General features: G+C 45.1%; 1 long non-coding RNA gene across 1 annotated transcript; it reads right to left on the bottom strand.

The window, feature by feature from the left end:
* Positions 1-1,920: 1,920 nt before the first annotated feature.
* LOC142923972 (uncharacterized) lies at positions 1,921-7,693 on the bottom strand. Its single transcript, XR_012941089.1, has 2 exons — positions 7,505-7,693; positions 1,921-4,830 (listed from the first exon to the last, which is right to left on the bottom strand). It is a non-coding gene; the product is annotated as an uncharacterized LOC142923972 (long non-coding RNA).
* Between the last annotated feature and the right edge of the window lie 5,397 nt (positions 7,694-13,090).

Below are 13,090 nucleotides of genomic sequence, written 5' to 3'. Positions count from 1 at the left end.
CTGGCAGTGGCCTGCCCTCTGAGGCGTACGTGACTGGAGACATGCGTTATTAGGTGGGCGCAGCATGGAATTTTTCAACAATGAAATCACAGCATGGAACAACAAATCACTGCTAAGCCGTTTCTGTCCGTTCCTTCCTTACTCCACTCAACAAGCGCAGCAGCTTCAAATACACCGCTGTTCAGCACAGATCATTCGGCTGCCTCATTGCCAGAAGGGATGCAAAAACACTTTTCTCTTTCATTCCTTGCCCTGGGCTTGGCCTGTTGTTGTTATGGTTAAGTAAGCAGTACAGCAGTCGGTCTCAACCTTTTTGGTCTGGTGCCCCCTCCCCACAATCCAGGCCACACACCCAAGTCACTAAGCTCATCATATACACCGACATTGACATGTCCACACCTCTAGCCATCGCAGTGTTCGTAAGTCATCTGTTGCACGTTTTACATTTCAGTTTTTGGTGCCTCAATATCGCTCTCACGCTCCCCGCGCACAAATTTATCTTCCAAATTTCTCTTGCACAGTATCCATGCCCCCCCGCCCCCCGGCATTGTTGTTGTTTTGCTTCCATGGAGCAAAACGCCGAATAATACGCGATACAACCCAAAAACACTTTACACACTCACTGTGAGCAGTACTTGCTGGGGCACCCGAGAGAATGCAGGTGTAGTGGGTTCAATTGAGGCGCACACTCAACTTGGGAGGCAACACTATTTATTAACGCATAACAACCAACCTGAACGTTATACACAGGGTGGTGACCACCGTTCCTAATCTCACTAACACTCGGGGAGGGGATACTACATAACGTAACAAGGGCAGGTTAGCGGGATGCCTGGTCACGGACGTAGGTCGGAGCCTGGAGGACTGTTGGTTGCGTCTTCACCCCGGGGTTGAACAGCCCCGCTCTCCGTTCACGCCCCGCTTATAACTCGCGTGGAGTGGCCAGCTCCGCCCCAGGCCACGCCCCCTTTCTCGATCCTTCGAGAAGGTCTGGGACCCCAACCACGTGACCCTCAAGCTCCCCCCTGGGGCCCCTAGCCCCCGTTTATCCGGTCACGTGTCCTGTTGGGTTCACGCAGAGTGTCACGGCCTGACACGACCCCCGTGACACCCCGCCTCCAGCACCCGTACCGAAGCCAACACAGTAGTGACGTCATATGTCCCTACACTCATACAGTCTCGACACAGTAGTTATGTCGTATGTCATTGCACAGGTATAAATGTTTAAAATACATTTACAATCACCCCCCCCCCCTCTTAGTACTGTATGAGCATGCTTTTATCAACATTTTGAGTAATTTAGTAAAACATCTCAAAGCATCTTAAGATTTTACGTACGATTAGACACAACTTACAAATCTTGTATCCCAGTACAATATTTGTGAGTTTGGGGAAACCCATTTAGATGCCCTGTGGTTAGATGCCTACAATTATGTAAAGACATACATCCATGCTCTATATATATGCAAATTTAATAGCATGGAACTTTTTGGAAACAACCGATCAAATTGCCGATAAAAGAGAACACAAAAGCTTGTTGCATAGCATGGTTTAATTACAGATTTTCCGTGGATAGGTAATAATTAGCGGCACTTGGATGAAGAAATTTGAAACGGTGTACTGGCGTGTCGACCGCATGGACCATTTGCAGTATTACATCCCCGCATTAAAATCGTCCGTGAAAATGGTCACGCCTGAAGCAAGTGGTCCACGCACTGCCCAGATGACGTTTTACGTCACATTTATCACGGACATAGAGAGCGCTTTGCTCTGAGCATCAAGACCCTTCGGTTGTATTCTATTTTCCAAAAATACATCCTTGTACATCTTCCGTATTTGAATGCTCTGGTATTTTAAAGGCATGTTTGTGTTCCCTTTGAATGTATAACGTTGACCTGCATAAAAAGAGACGGGAGCACATTGATAGTTTCACGGCATTTATTTTACATTTGCTTTTGTGACCGCATTAGTGACAACTTTTCTTTCGTCATATTACTGCGACAGCGTTTATTCAGTAGACTTAAAGATAAACTGCAGCGATGACATCCAATGCATTTTCAAAGGGCACGCAGCTCCTAAGGCAAGCCAGAAATAACCTTTTATTCAGCAACAGAATGTCCAATCTTATTCTGTCTGCTGTGTCAGTGTGGAGAAAAGGAATCTGGCAAGCATCTTTAATTGTGACATGTTTTATGCGCTGCGGATATCTCTTGCTTTAAAGCCTTTCTGTTCAGGACCATCCACACATTCTACCAGCCAAACGTTTGTTTTTCTTTAATGACGACACGCGCACCTCGGTAAGAGGTATGCAAATATTAACACCCGTTAAACCCAGACACTTCCTTTACGAGGGCGACTTCCCTAATTGTCTAATGCAACCCGAACTGTCGTGCTGTTATGAAACGAGGCTGCTTTAGAGCATTGCTATTTCCACACTAGCAACAGCTTCAATTTTTTATAGGTCTAGTGGTTCGAATCTCAACGCTGCCAATAATATCTGGAGGGAATTGTTCAGGAGCATTGATTGATCCTTACGGCTAAGACCCAGTGGCATCATTTGTAACGATTGACCAGTGTGTATGACAGTGTCACGGCCCACATGGTATGTTCTAATTACTTGCAATAATGAACCCATTTTCTTCCCTCTTGGTGGTATGTGTCGCAAAATGTTCCTTGTGTAAGGAGTGAAAATTAAATGCCATTGAGGATGATTATGAAACTCATATGTAAGTGTACATATATGACTTGACATCTCGAGAGTATCATCCTATACAAGTCATATATGCGTGGTCTCCAGTCTAGCCCACCGAGTGGGGCGAACGGTCCTCATCCTCTTCCTCAGAAGAACAAGGTTCTGAGCAGCATATTTGAGATGGTGCAGAGCCTTCTTGAGTTATAAGCCTCGAAGATACACGCCACATCGACTTTATTCACTCCTGTCAATACGATATGTTGGCACATGAAAGCATCTATTTATATTAAAAATAAATACATACAAATATAAAACTTGATTAAATATGACGTTTATGGTTCTTCTTTGGTATGGCATGGGGGTGAGGGGGGGAAGCAACAGTTTGTAGTGATCGGTTTCAGTTCAGTTTCAGTTAATTTATTAGGTATAGCCCTGTGAGCCATGTGGCTCTTGACTCGGGTGCAACCGCAACAAACAAAAACATGAACAAGAAAACATCTTAAAGTGACTAAGCACAACAGAAAAATCCAGGAAAAAACAGCAAAGTCTTCCAGAAAAAGCACCGTATATCAACGCTGTGTGCAAAAATCCCAGTGGGATGCAAGTCAATCAATAACAACCATAAGACAATTTAGATGAAAGTGATCAGTCTAACTCTGTACTACAACAAACAAATATGGCTAAACCGAAACGTTTTCGAAATCACCAAAATACAGCTATAAAACAATGTAACAGTGATCATAGGAACTGTGATTCAAATTTAACAATAAACGATTCGTACATAAATTGTACGACCAAACTTTGCAGCCATAGTTGGCAGCATGAGTCACTCCATATCAGCAGGAGTATCAGTAGGAGTATCAAACATTTTTAAATGCACCTTGATGATGTCAAAGTTGAATGTTAAGGTCCTTGAACCAATCCAAGGCAGCAGTAAATGCTGTACGGATTGCAGCGATACCACCAGGGTGTGTATGGGTGGCGTACTCAAATGGTGATGTGTTTGATGGTTTGGGGTTTACCACAGTCGAAATTTGGTAATTCTTTGATTTTTCATTTCTGGAACAATGTGAACGACGCGCATTTCCCGTGCTGCTTCCGAGTGCGGTTCAGTGTGGTCCACAGCCATTGTGAGAGAGAGAATCGTGGTTCTTCCACGGTCGGGTCCTCAATTCCGTTTTTGTGTGCCACGTTCCTAGCCGCCCACCATTCAGATCATCGAATGCCGGTGTCTTTATTTTCAGTTGCCAGGGCGGAGGTGCATATCCAGAAAGGCTTTATGGATTTAAGATTAGGGCATCGTTTTCCATGATCTTGTTGTACTCCCGGATCGTCGCGGCACATCGGATGTTGGCTGAATATAATCCATGTGACCACGGGGAGAGAGATAGAGAACATGCAGACTCCCAATGTACATGCGTCAGGATCGAACGCACGACATCCTGTAATACCTGGCAAGGTAGATAACATCTCGCCATCGTGGCGGTCCTTTCAACTTCCCTTCACAGTTCATGCTCCTAATACTTGTATGCCCAGCTGGCTCTGAAAGCTATAGTATCATCATCAGCAGCAGCTATTATCTATCCACTCCTGGATGAAGGCCGTGGTCATCTCTTGCAGTCAGAATCTTTATTCTGGAAGAATCTGATGAGCTATGAAGCTCTTTTTCATAGATGTCCAGTAGGGGCGGGTCAGCAAGTTACAATAGTACTTCTATACTTTATTTACATATATATTTAGTGACTTGCGAACCTTTTATCTATCTTGCTCTTATATCGTTTTTTTGTATTGCTTTTTCACGTAACTCGCTTGCCCACTGCGCCGACTGCGTATCTGTGAAAATGTGCTTCGTAGCTCAGCAAACTCCAACTCCAGTCCAAACAAAGATTCCGATGCAACAATCCATGCTGCGCGTGCACGCACGGCTCATGCGATTGCTCCGTCTCCTCAGGACGATGTCCTCTCGGGTGCATCCTCTCCTTTGGCTGCCAGGCACCGTAGTCAGTGTCGATCGTCGGCCATCCTCATCCTTTCGGCAGCGATGTGACCTTGGCCAGGCCCACCCGCTTCGCTCAACGGTTAGCCACGTATAGCGTTGGTGCGCTACAATCCGAGATGAAAGCAACACTGCAGTGCAACTGGGGAGAGATCATGCGAAGTGGCTTTAGCACTTGGCAAACAATTTGTATTTGTACAGTTATAAATCAAATAGAGCACCCTACCGTGGGGCTCTGAGACACGGAGTCCAAAAAATGTTGAGTGGAAGGTAAACATATTATTACAGTCGGCAGCAAATACCAAAATGCAGCATTAATATACATTGAAGATTTTTTTTTGGAGAATGTATACAGTAAAGAGTTATCTGAAGTGAACAGGCTTTTCCTGTAACGTGACAACATACCATACACGTTATCTCTGTGTTAGTTATTGTTTGCATCCTAAATATGTGGAGGAAGTATGTCTAAAGGGGAACCCTCTGAGTGCATCACAGGGCATTCATAATACAGAACCCCAGCAGCTGTCCACGGGAGGGGCTGTGAATGATCATCTATTCAGGTTGTGCAATGGGAAGAGTGGTCCACTCATAAGCCACATATTGTGAATTCAAAACCCTGATTAGAAGTCAATATAACTATCCAGGGTTGATAAAATAGGCATGACTTTGCAGGAACTCAATAATGTTTGTTCTATGAACAAAATGGCCCGAGCAATGTGGAATTTCCACCGCTGACATCGGGCAGTGGTGGTGCTGGCCCATTGGGGGCCCGAAGTAGTCTCCTAGTGAGATGGCAGAAGAGATACATATAGGCAAGATATATAGATGTGGTGAGAAATGTTGGCAAAAAAATAGCGACACGAAAGACGAGAGATACAGATAAGTTATAGATGTAGTGGCATTAGAGACATGTAAACAAGTGGAAAACGTGGAGTTAAGATGGATGGTGAGAGATACAGACATGATAGGGATGAGAAAGATGAATTCTCCTTTTTACGTGAATGAGCTTTTTCTATGTTTTATAACATTTAAAATGTGAACTAACATTTGGGTAATGCCTATTTTTCCACGAATCCAGGGCCCCTTGGGCTGCTGTGGTCCTAGAAGGTTTGTCTTAGTCTTGTACGTACTGTATGTTGAACTTATTTTGCATCGTACGTAGCCAACCGCGCTAATTGAGGTGCCCAGCGCCACCACTGACATTGGGGACACCAACGGAGATCATTTCTGCCTCAAAGCAGGGAGCCGGGAAACAGGGAGATGCTTCTTGACCAGAGAGACACGTTCATTTAAACTTTTAAAAAGTACTATTAATTCCATGCGAGCGTGGAATTAATAGTACCTTTCTATAATATGGCAATCTTCGATTACACAAGTGTCAATCATGACGTCCTGCCAAAGGTGAGATTCGAGTCACCTAGTACTTATAATATGTACTCCTCTTTGCAAGCACTGTAAATATCAGTCTCTTCAGTCATACAGACATGTCAGGATCATGGGGTTCATGTAATGGACATGTGTAGATTTGTTTGTTATCGAATTGTGGGGAATGGTCGTATAGTGGTTAATGCACCGCACTACGAACCTGGTACTCTGGGTTTGATTCCTGATCACGTCTAACATCAGTGGCGAATTATATCTTGAACCGGTCCTGGGCCTCCTTAAACGACTACCCAGTCCCAGTGTGTAAACATTAGCACTGGGGAGACTAAAAACTATCAAAAATGATTTTTTTTTTACCCCCCGAGCCGATAGAGCTGTTTCAGAAGCGACCTAGCCACAAATAATGGCTCAACAAAGTGGCTTATCATCATGTGGAAATTTACAGCAGCCAAATACTCTAAACGCACGTTTCTAAATGTGTTGGGGAAAACCGGAGGACCCGGGAGAAAAATCCATGCGACCAGGGATAGAGAGAGAACACGCAAACTTCAAGTATACACCAGCAGGCGTCAGGGTCGGGGTCGAACCCACAACCTCCCGTGTACCAGGCGAGGGAGTTAACATCTCGCCACTGCGGTGCCCCAACGGTGGATCCGGGGGCACGGGTCCGCCAACACTGCACCGCAGTGCCAACCCTCATCGGTGCCCAGGGGCCGTCCATAAATGACGTCACGCGGCGTCACAAACAGTCAGACCCCCCCTCAAATATGACGTCACAAAGCTCTCCCCCCCCCCCAAAAAAAATATATTTCCATTTTGAAAATAAAACATGCTTCAAATCGCTTTAAACTATTGTCATTGTAGTGCGTATTTAACGTGGCGCTGCACTCTGATGTTGTAGGAGTGTTGCTTTAAACAATTAGTATAGTTGTTATAACAATTTAATATTTATTTAAAGTTGCGCATTTTGATGTGACGTCACATTTCTCAACACACCCCCCCACCCCCTCGTCACACATCGTCACAAATGTCTGACCCCCCCTCCCTCCACCCCAGGTGCGTGACGTCATTTATGAACGGCCCCCCACCACCAGAACGTTGCCCCTACAGTTTATGTAGGACGGTGAGTGGGGGGGGGCGGCATCCTTTTTGTTGTTGTTGTACAACTACATTTTATGAAACGTTCCAAGGCACGACCAACACAACTGCGATGGGGACATGCAGGGCAAGTTGCCAACTCTGCATTATCTTGACGCGCTGGGACACTCAAGCCCGGGGTCGTGCGTACGCGCGTCGAAGCGCCGTCTACAGACGGAGCTGCCAACACTCAATTGTAAAGAGCCGTCCCGACGTCCGGCGGGACATTCTGGCGATCGTGATGCGACGTGATGTGACTTGCGCGTACGACGCCGGACGGCGTGTTCGGGACCGACCCCAGGTTGCCGGCAGCGTCGAAGGTCCGGGCGATTGCGGACACCAATGTCGCGTGACGTCTCAATCTACTCACCACTTCCCGCGAACTTTTGACGTCACAGCTCCCTGTCGTCCACCTCGCCCGTGTCACGCGACGTCACGACCCCCGATCACCTAACCACCCGCCCCGCGGCTTGTGACGTCGCCGCCCCCCCCCTCCCACCACCTTTCTCATTCAACAAAGTACACCAATCTAGTGTGACGTCACACACCCCAACAACTCACGTGTTGCGTGACGCCGTCAACGCCCCCTCCTCACAAGCTCAGCCCAATCCTGCGTGACGTCATAACTCCTCTCCCCAACGGCCCGGGTGTCTGACGTCATCCAAAGAAATTCGCTGACATTCTGACACTGCGTCATCATGAGGCATTGTCTGTTCCACCGCTGAATGAGATGCGACCCAGCAGCGTCCATCTCACGCCTGACGTCGTCTGCTTCGCAGTGGACGTTAAAGATCGCGTGACGTCTGTCGAATGAATTAGGCCAACTCCCTGTCGGCGTCATGGTCGGAATTGGCCACATTTGATAAATTATTAGCAAATAATTTTATTGGGAAACGCACAGTGTTGTAATTGTTACCCCCCACCCACCCACCCTGCATAACCTTGGCAGGACCTTCCTGAAAAAAAGAGTATTAAGTAAGGCTCGGTCAATCTTTTCTGGCTAAACAAATGCAATACGTAGTAATAATTCTAAAGCATTTCGATTTTTTTAAATACATAAACACGACCTGCCAATTTGTTAATCTTCTTTGGTTCTTTCGGTAAAGTCACGTAGAATGATAATAAAATAATGAATTAATAAAATAAAATAACACAAAATTCTCACGACGTTTTTTATCACCACAACACAAGTGTCCTTCATGAGCTATTGCTGTTGCGCAATATACGATTGAGTGATACTAGATGATAGGATCCAACACATAACGGCCAGATCAACACAAGTGTGTGGATGAGTTTATCCTAAGTGTCATGGCATGGTCAGCTCGGCTTCTATTGCCAGAATCTTAGCACGGCCGTGTGTGCCCTCTGTTGCTCATCTCTTAATGTCAACACATTTTACAATGAAACAAAAGTGCGTGGATATATACAGTAATTTGCATGGTTTTTTTTTAAAAGCCACCAGTGTACGGTCGGTAATGCTCTATGTTAATGCTACTGAATAGTATTTTGGCCGATAATACGATAATTAGAAGCGTGGAAGAGTAGGCCAAATACGCTTTAGAGGGGGCTTGATGGATCTATGTCCAGTGGGAGGTATTTCCACCAAATGTGGCACGGGCAATTAATTGCAAGAGCTTCACCGCTACCTCTTGCTAAATTCTACGCGAGTCATCAGAAGGAAATAACCTTTATACGTATTCTTAGCTCTTTCGGTAAAGTCACGTTGAAGGGAAACAATAAAATAATAAAATATATATAACAATAAAAATTCTCACGTTTAGACCATAACACAAATGGTCATCATCAGGTGACCGTTTGTGTTATGGTCGAAACGTCGTGAGAATTTTTTTATTTTTTTTATTATTTTATTGTTTCCCTTCAACGTGACTTTACCGAAAGAGCTAAGAATATGAATTACTGCAGTCACGAAAGCTTTAAATCAAAATGTAACCTTTATACGCTCATACAGCAGAAACAAAACAAAATATGAATATACATATGTGCGGTTGAATTGACAAGAGAGTGATGTCGTTGGTTGAAATGGGCGACAAGTTTTTGAGCGCAAACTTGCGGCGTTGGTTTCAATCGAATTGAACGTGCGACACGAACTGTACGGTATGGTGACTGGGGGGTTGTGATGCCCGGACCAACAACCCTGGATTATATTAATGCTTGGCTAATCCTCTTTGGTTTCCAAGGAAGCTCATTCTCAAATGGGAGTGGACAATTTGTTGTTGCCGATTGTGGATGCGCCGATTGGCTCGACAAGGTGTCGGCACGGATGTTACCCGTGTGTTTATTTTGCAAAAATGCGGTCAAGTACTGCTTGAATATGACACGCAGCTTTTTGTGTGCGTGTGTGTCGTCACATTCATTATGTCACTACGGATGTATCGTTATGTCTAGCCCTTGGAGACTACGAATTGTTCTTTCCATTTTTTTGCCAGGAATGAAAAATGTTTGTGGAGTCACTGTTGGTGATAGCAATTTAAATAAGTCATTATTATCGGTACAGCGTGGCATATTAATGTATCCTGGACGCTTAACATTTCCACGATACTACTTTTACGCTTTTAATACACGGTAGCAAATTATCCATATGTACGTGATGTGTATTTTTATTTTGTTGGTAATATCATTGCAGGAAACTTCGTGCACGGTGGCCGTCTGAGCCAGTGGGGGAAAGTGTGATGTTTGTATCGACTAACTTGTGGGTGGTCATCGAAGGGCAGCAGTCTGGGAAATTTGCATTTGAAAATGTGGTCAGTTTCTCCTAGCTGCGCGTCTGGACTTAAAACGATTATAAACGTGTGCGTCGCTCGCTATGCAGGAGGAGACTGACAAAAATAAATTCTCGCCTTCCCACCCGTCTTCGTCTAGCAGCCACTTTTACAGGAAACCGTTTCATGGCCCCGTGGTTTTTTTTTAAAGAAAAAAACACAAATCTCGGCCAATGCTGAAAGCAGCTCGTACGTCACCGCCTTAAAAGTGGCACTTTTTTAATTTTACGAGACGTCAGTGGCGGGCCCCCCGTCTGGGTGTGGGGGTGTCCAGGAACGGGAGGTAACCGCAGCAGGAGGAGTGAGCCCCGCTCTGAGCCCCGCTGTAATGCCAAAACCGTTTCCCCGAAATGACGGCTGGGTTCTCTGCGTGGTTTTTTTTTCAGCCGTAGTCAACATCTGCTGTCGGGCTCTCTTATTGCCTCCACAGACTGTTTGGGGGCAGCTTGCTGTTAGCGGGCAACACGAGGGGGTTGGGTGGCCAGCACCACCCCCCGCCCGCCCGACCGCCTTTGTCTCCCCAGTGACGACGTTTACACACCGCACCCAGGTACTCAATTGAGGCTGAGTCCACCCATGGGGAGGCCCAGGACCGGTTCAGATGTTCGTCATTGGTGTTGGCCGTGAACGCAGAGTCGCACTCACAATGAGAGGGGAATGGGCACGTGGAGGCCGCTTGTTCTAGATGGGCATTAGATGGGGAAAAGGGGGGGCCCTGTTTGTGCTTCACCACCTGCTTCCTGTTTTTGTGAGTTGTAGCGGTGACAGGGAGTGCGTGATAACAACTGTTTGCACCGGGCCGTTTGGCAGAAGTGTCAGGTTTCGTGTCCTGTAATGTAAGCGTGCTGGCGTGTAGCGACGTGTTTTCTTGTTTTGCAGAGTTAACGTCAATGCAGCATAACAATATTTACACTTGTCGGTGACAAACATGTTTACTAAGAAACGGCACCACGGTGTTGCAGGTGGGGTTAAATCAGTGTTACGTTGCAAGGTCCTGAATCCCGTTCTAGTGTAACGATTTAAACAAAAAATATCCCATACAAACCATTGTCAATCCACTGCTGAATGAAAGCCTCCCTCACAACCATGTTGGCTGTAGGGGTTATCTGACCATACCTTACCACACTGCCCAGTGAAGTGGGTTGGTCAGGACCGGTCCAGATATCAGTCAACAATGCTGAAATTTGCGAGACGTAATTGCTGCTGGGTTTCTCGTGCAGTGTGCAAACCATGGTGCTCCTGCTCACCCTATCAATGGCATAATGTCAGATGTTAAAGTAATGCGATTTGAATAACCATTCCACCGAACTATTAATGTCTTGTTTTTACAAAGATGTATACACACTCTATGAAAGTTACAATGACCTTCATCCTGCCACAGGTATAACTACATATGGTGCCTTGCAAATATGACACGTCTTATACTGTACATGAAACATGCAGTACATGTAAATAAATCTGTCGTTCATTTAACCAGAAGACTAGATCAGCTTGGGAGATCTTTGCCTGGAGTTATGTTCAGATATCATGTTTGTAGTTTAGTTGGGAGTATTTAATTTGGTAAAGCATATTCACAGTGCAAATACTAATAACCTCTACTTAATAAAGCGCCTTTCATATTGAAGCATCTCAAAGCGATGTACGTAAAAATAAAACAACACTTACAAGTATAGATAAAATGTAAGCTCATAGAAAGCGGATGATAACAATATCAATTATTGCACTCGAAATTCCAATAAAATGTTGAACTATGATGAAAAAAAGTACACGTTCTTTCATGAACGGCACTATGCTTTTAAAATGAACATTGCTATCTTTGAGGCTTATTAAACATCCTTTTCTTGTGCCCAAGGTCACGAAGGCCTGGTGGTTTCGAGCGCTCCGTAAATTAAGCAATGAATATGCAACGCTCATTTTTACACACGTACTTCTCTCCTGCTGACATTTTTCAACTTAAAAAATACAGATACATGTAAATTGTTCCTCCACAGCGCGACTTCAACATACACTATGACTTAATCTAATATAACTGCACTCATATGGTTATAGAGCTGGCGAAACATGTGAGCAATGTCAGACGCTGCAGAATTATTTACAGAGCCAGGCAGTAACGTTGACCCTATAACATTGCAGTGCACTGTACATCATCGGCGTGATATTTATTCGGCGTTTTGCCGGCTGGGGAAATGAGCATTTATCTATCCTCTTGCGTTCTCGCGAGTCGGGTCAGTTGGGTTTACGATGCGATCTCATCCAATCTACCACTCGCCCTCCCAGACCCTGGGAGTTGCGTAAGAAAGCGTCAGGCCCCCCCCCCCACGCTCGTGGCTGCACGCTGACGTCAAACTCAATTTCCTGACTTATCGCTCCCGTAGCCTGGCGTATGGCGGAAATTGCACTTGCCTCTTTTCCCACCCACCCACCCGCTCTCCCTTCTGCCCCCTCCCATTTCCCTTCCGACTGGTATTGATCTGTCGGAGACCAGGTTAAGACAAAATGGCATTGTGACTTTGCAGGAAGAAGAAAGCAATAAATGGGCTGCAGGCAGCTGCAACGATGAGCCAATGAGTTAATTATTGTTCAAGCTAGAATATGAAACAAGGAGCCTTTGTCAAGGCCACGGGGGCAGTATATTGTTTTGGCACGCGAAGGATCGGTGCAGAAAGAACAACGAACCTTGTACTCCTTTGAAAGGAATCAAAATGAGAGGTTGAAAACACCGCACAATAGGCAGTGTTTTTTTTATGCACCTAACTGCTTGTTAAAAAAAAAAGCACGTACATTCGATAAGCATCAAATAATATTTTTTGTTTTCTTTTGCACGGTTGTATTGTTCGGACTTTTTTTAATCGAAGTTTTTACCTTTCCGTTTTTATTTGTGCCTCTGTTTTGTGTTTCTTTCACTTTGTTACATCATTCGTCATCTGGAAGATTTACATTCCTCTACGTCAGTAAAAACAACTTTTAAAAAATCCGTGTTTAATGACGTCTTTTAAAAAAGTTAATTCTTTGCTGAATGAGACTGCATCTTGTCACACAGCGTTGTTCCAAAGGGACAACTTTTCTTACAACCACAACATTCGTAACAAACATTTCTGCCAA

This window comes from Petromyzon marinus, chromosome 6 (genome assembly GCF_048934315.1).
Source record: "Petromyzon marinus isolate PM22_M1 ecotype Great Lakes invasive population chromosome 6, UKy_Petmar_22M1.pri1.0, whole genome shotgun sequence".
Lineage (NCBI taxonomy): Eukaryota > Metazoa > Chordata > Hyperoartia > Petromyzontiformes > Petromyzontidae > Petromyzon > Petromyzon marinus.
The sequence above is the reverse complement of the archived record's forward strand: the minus strand, read 5'-3'. Positions and strand labels throughout refer to the sequence as shown.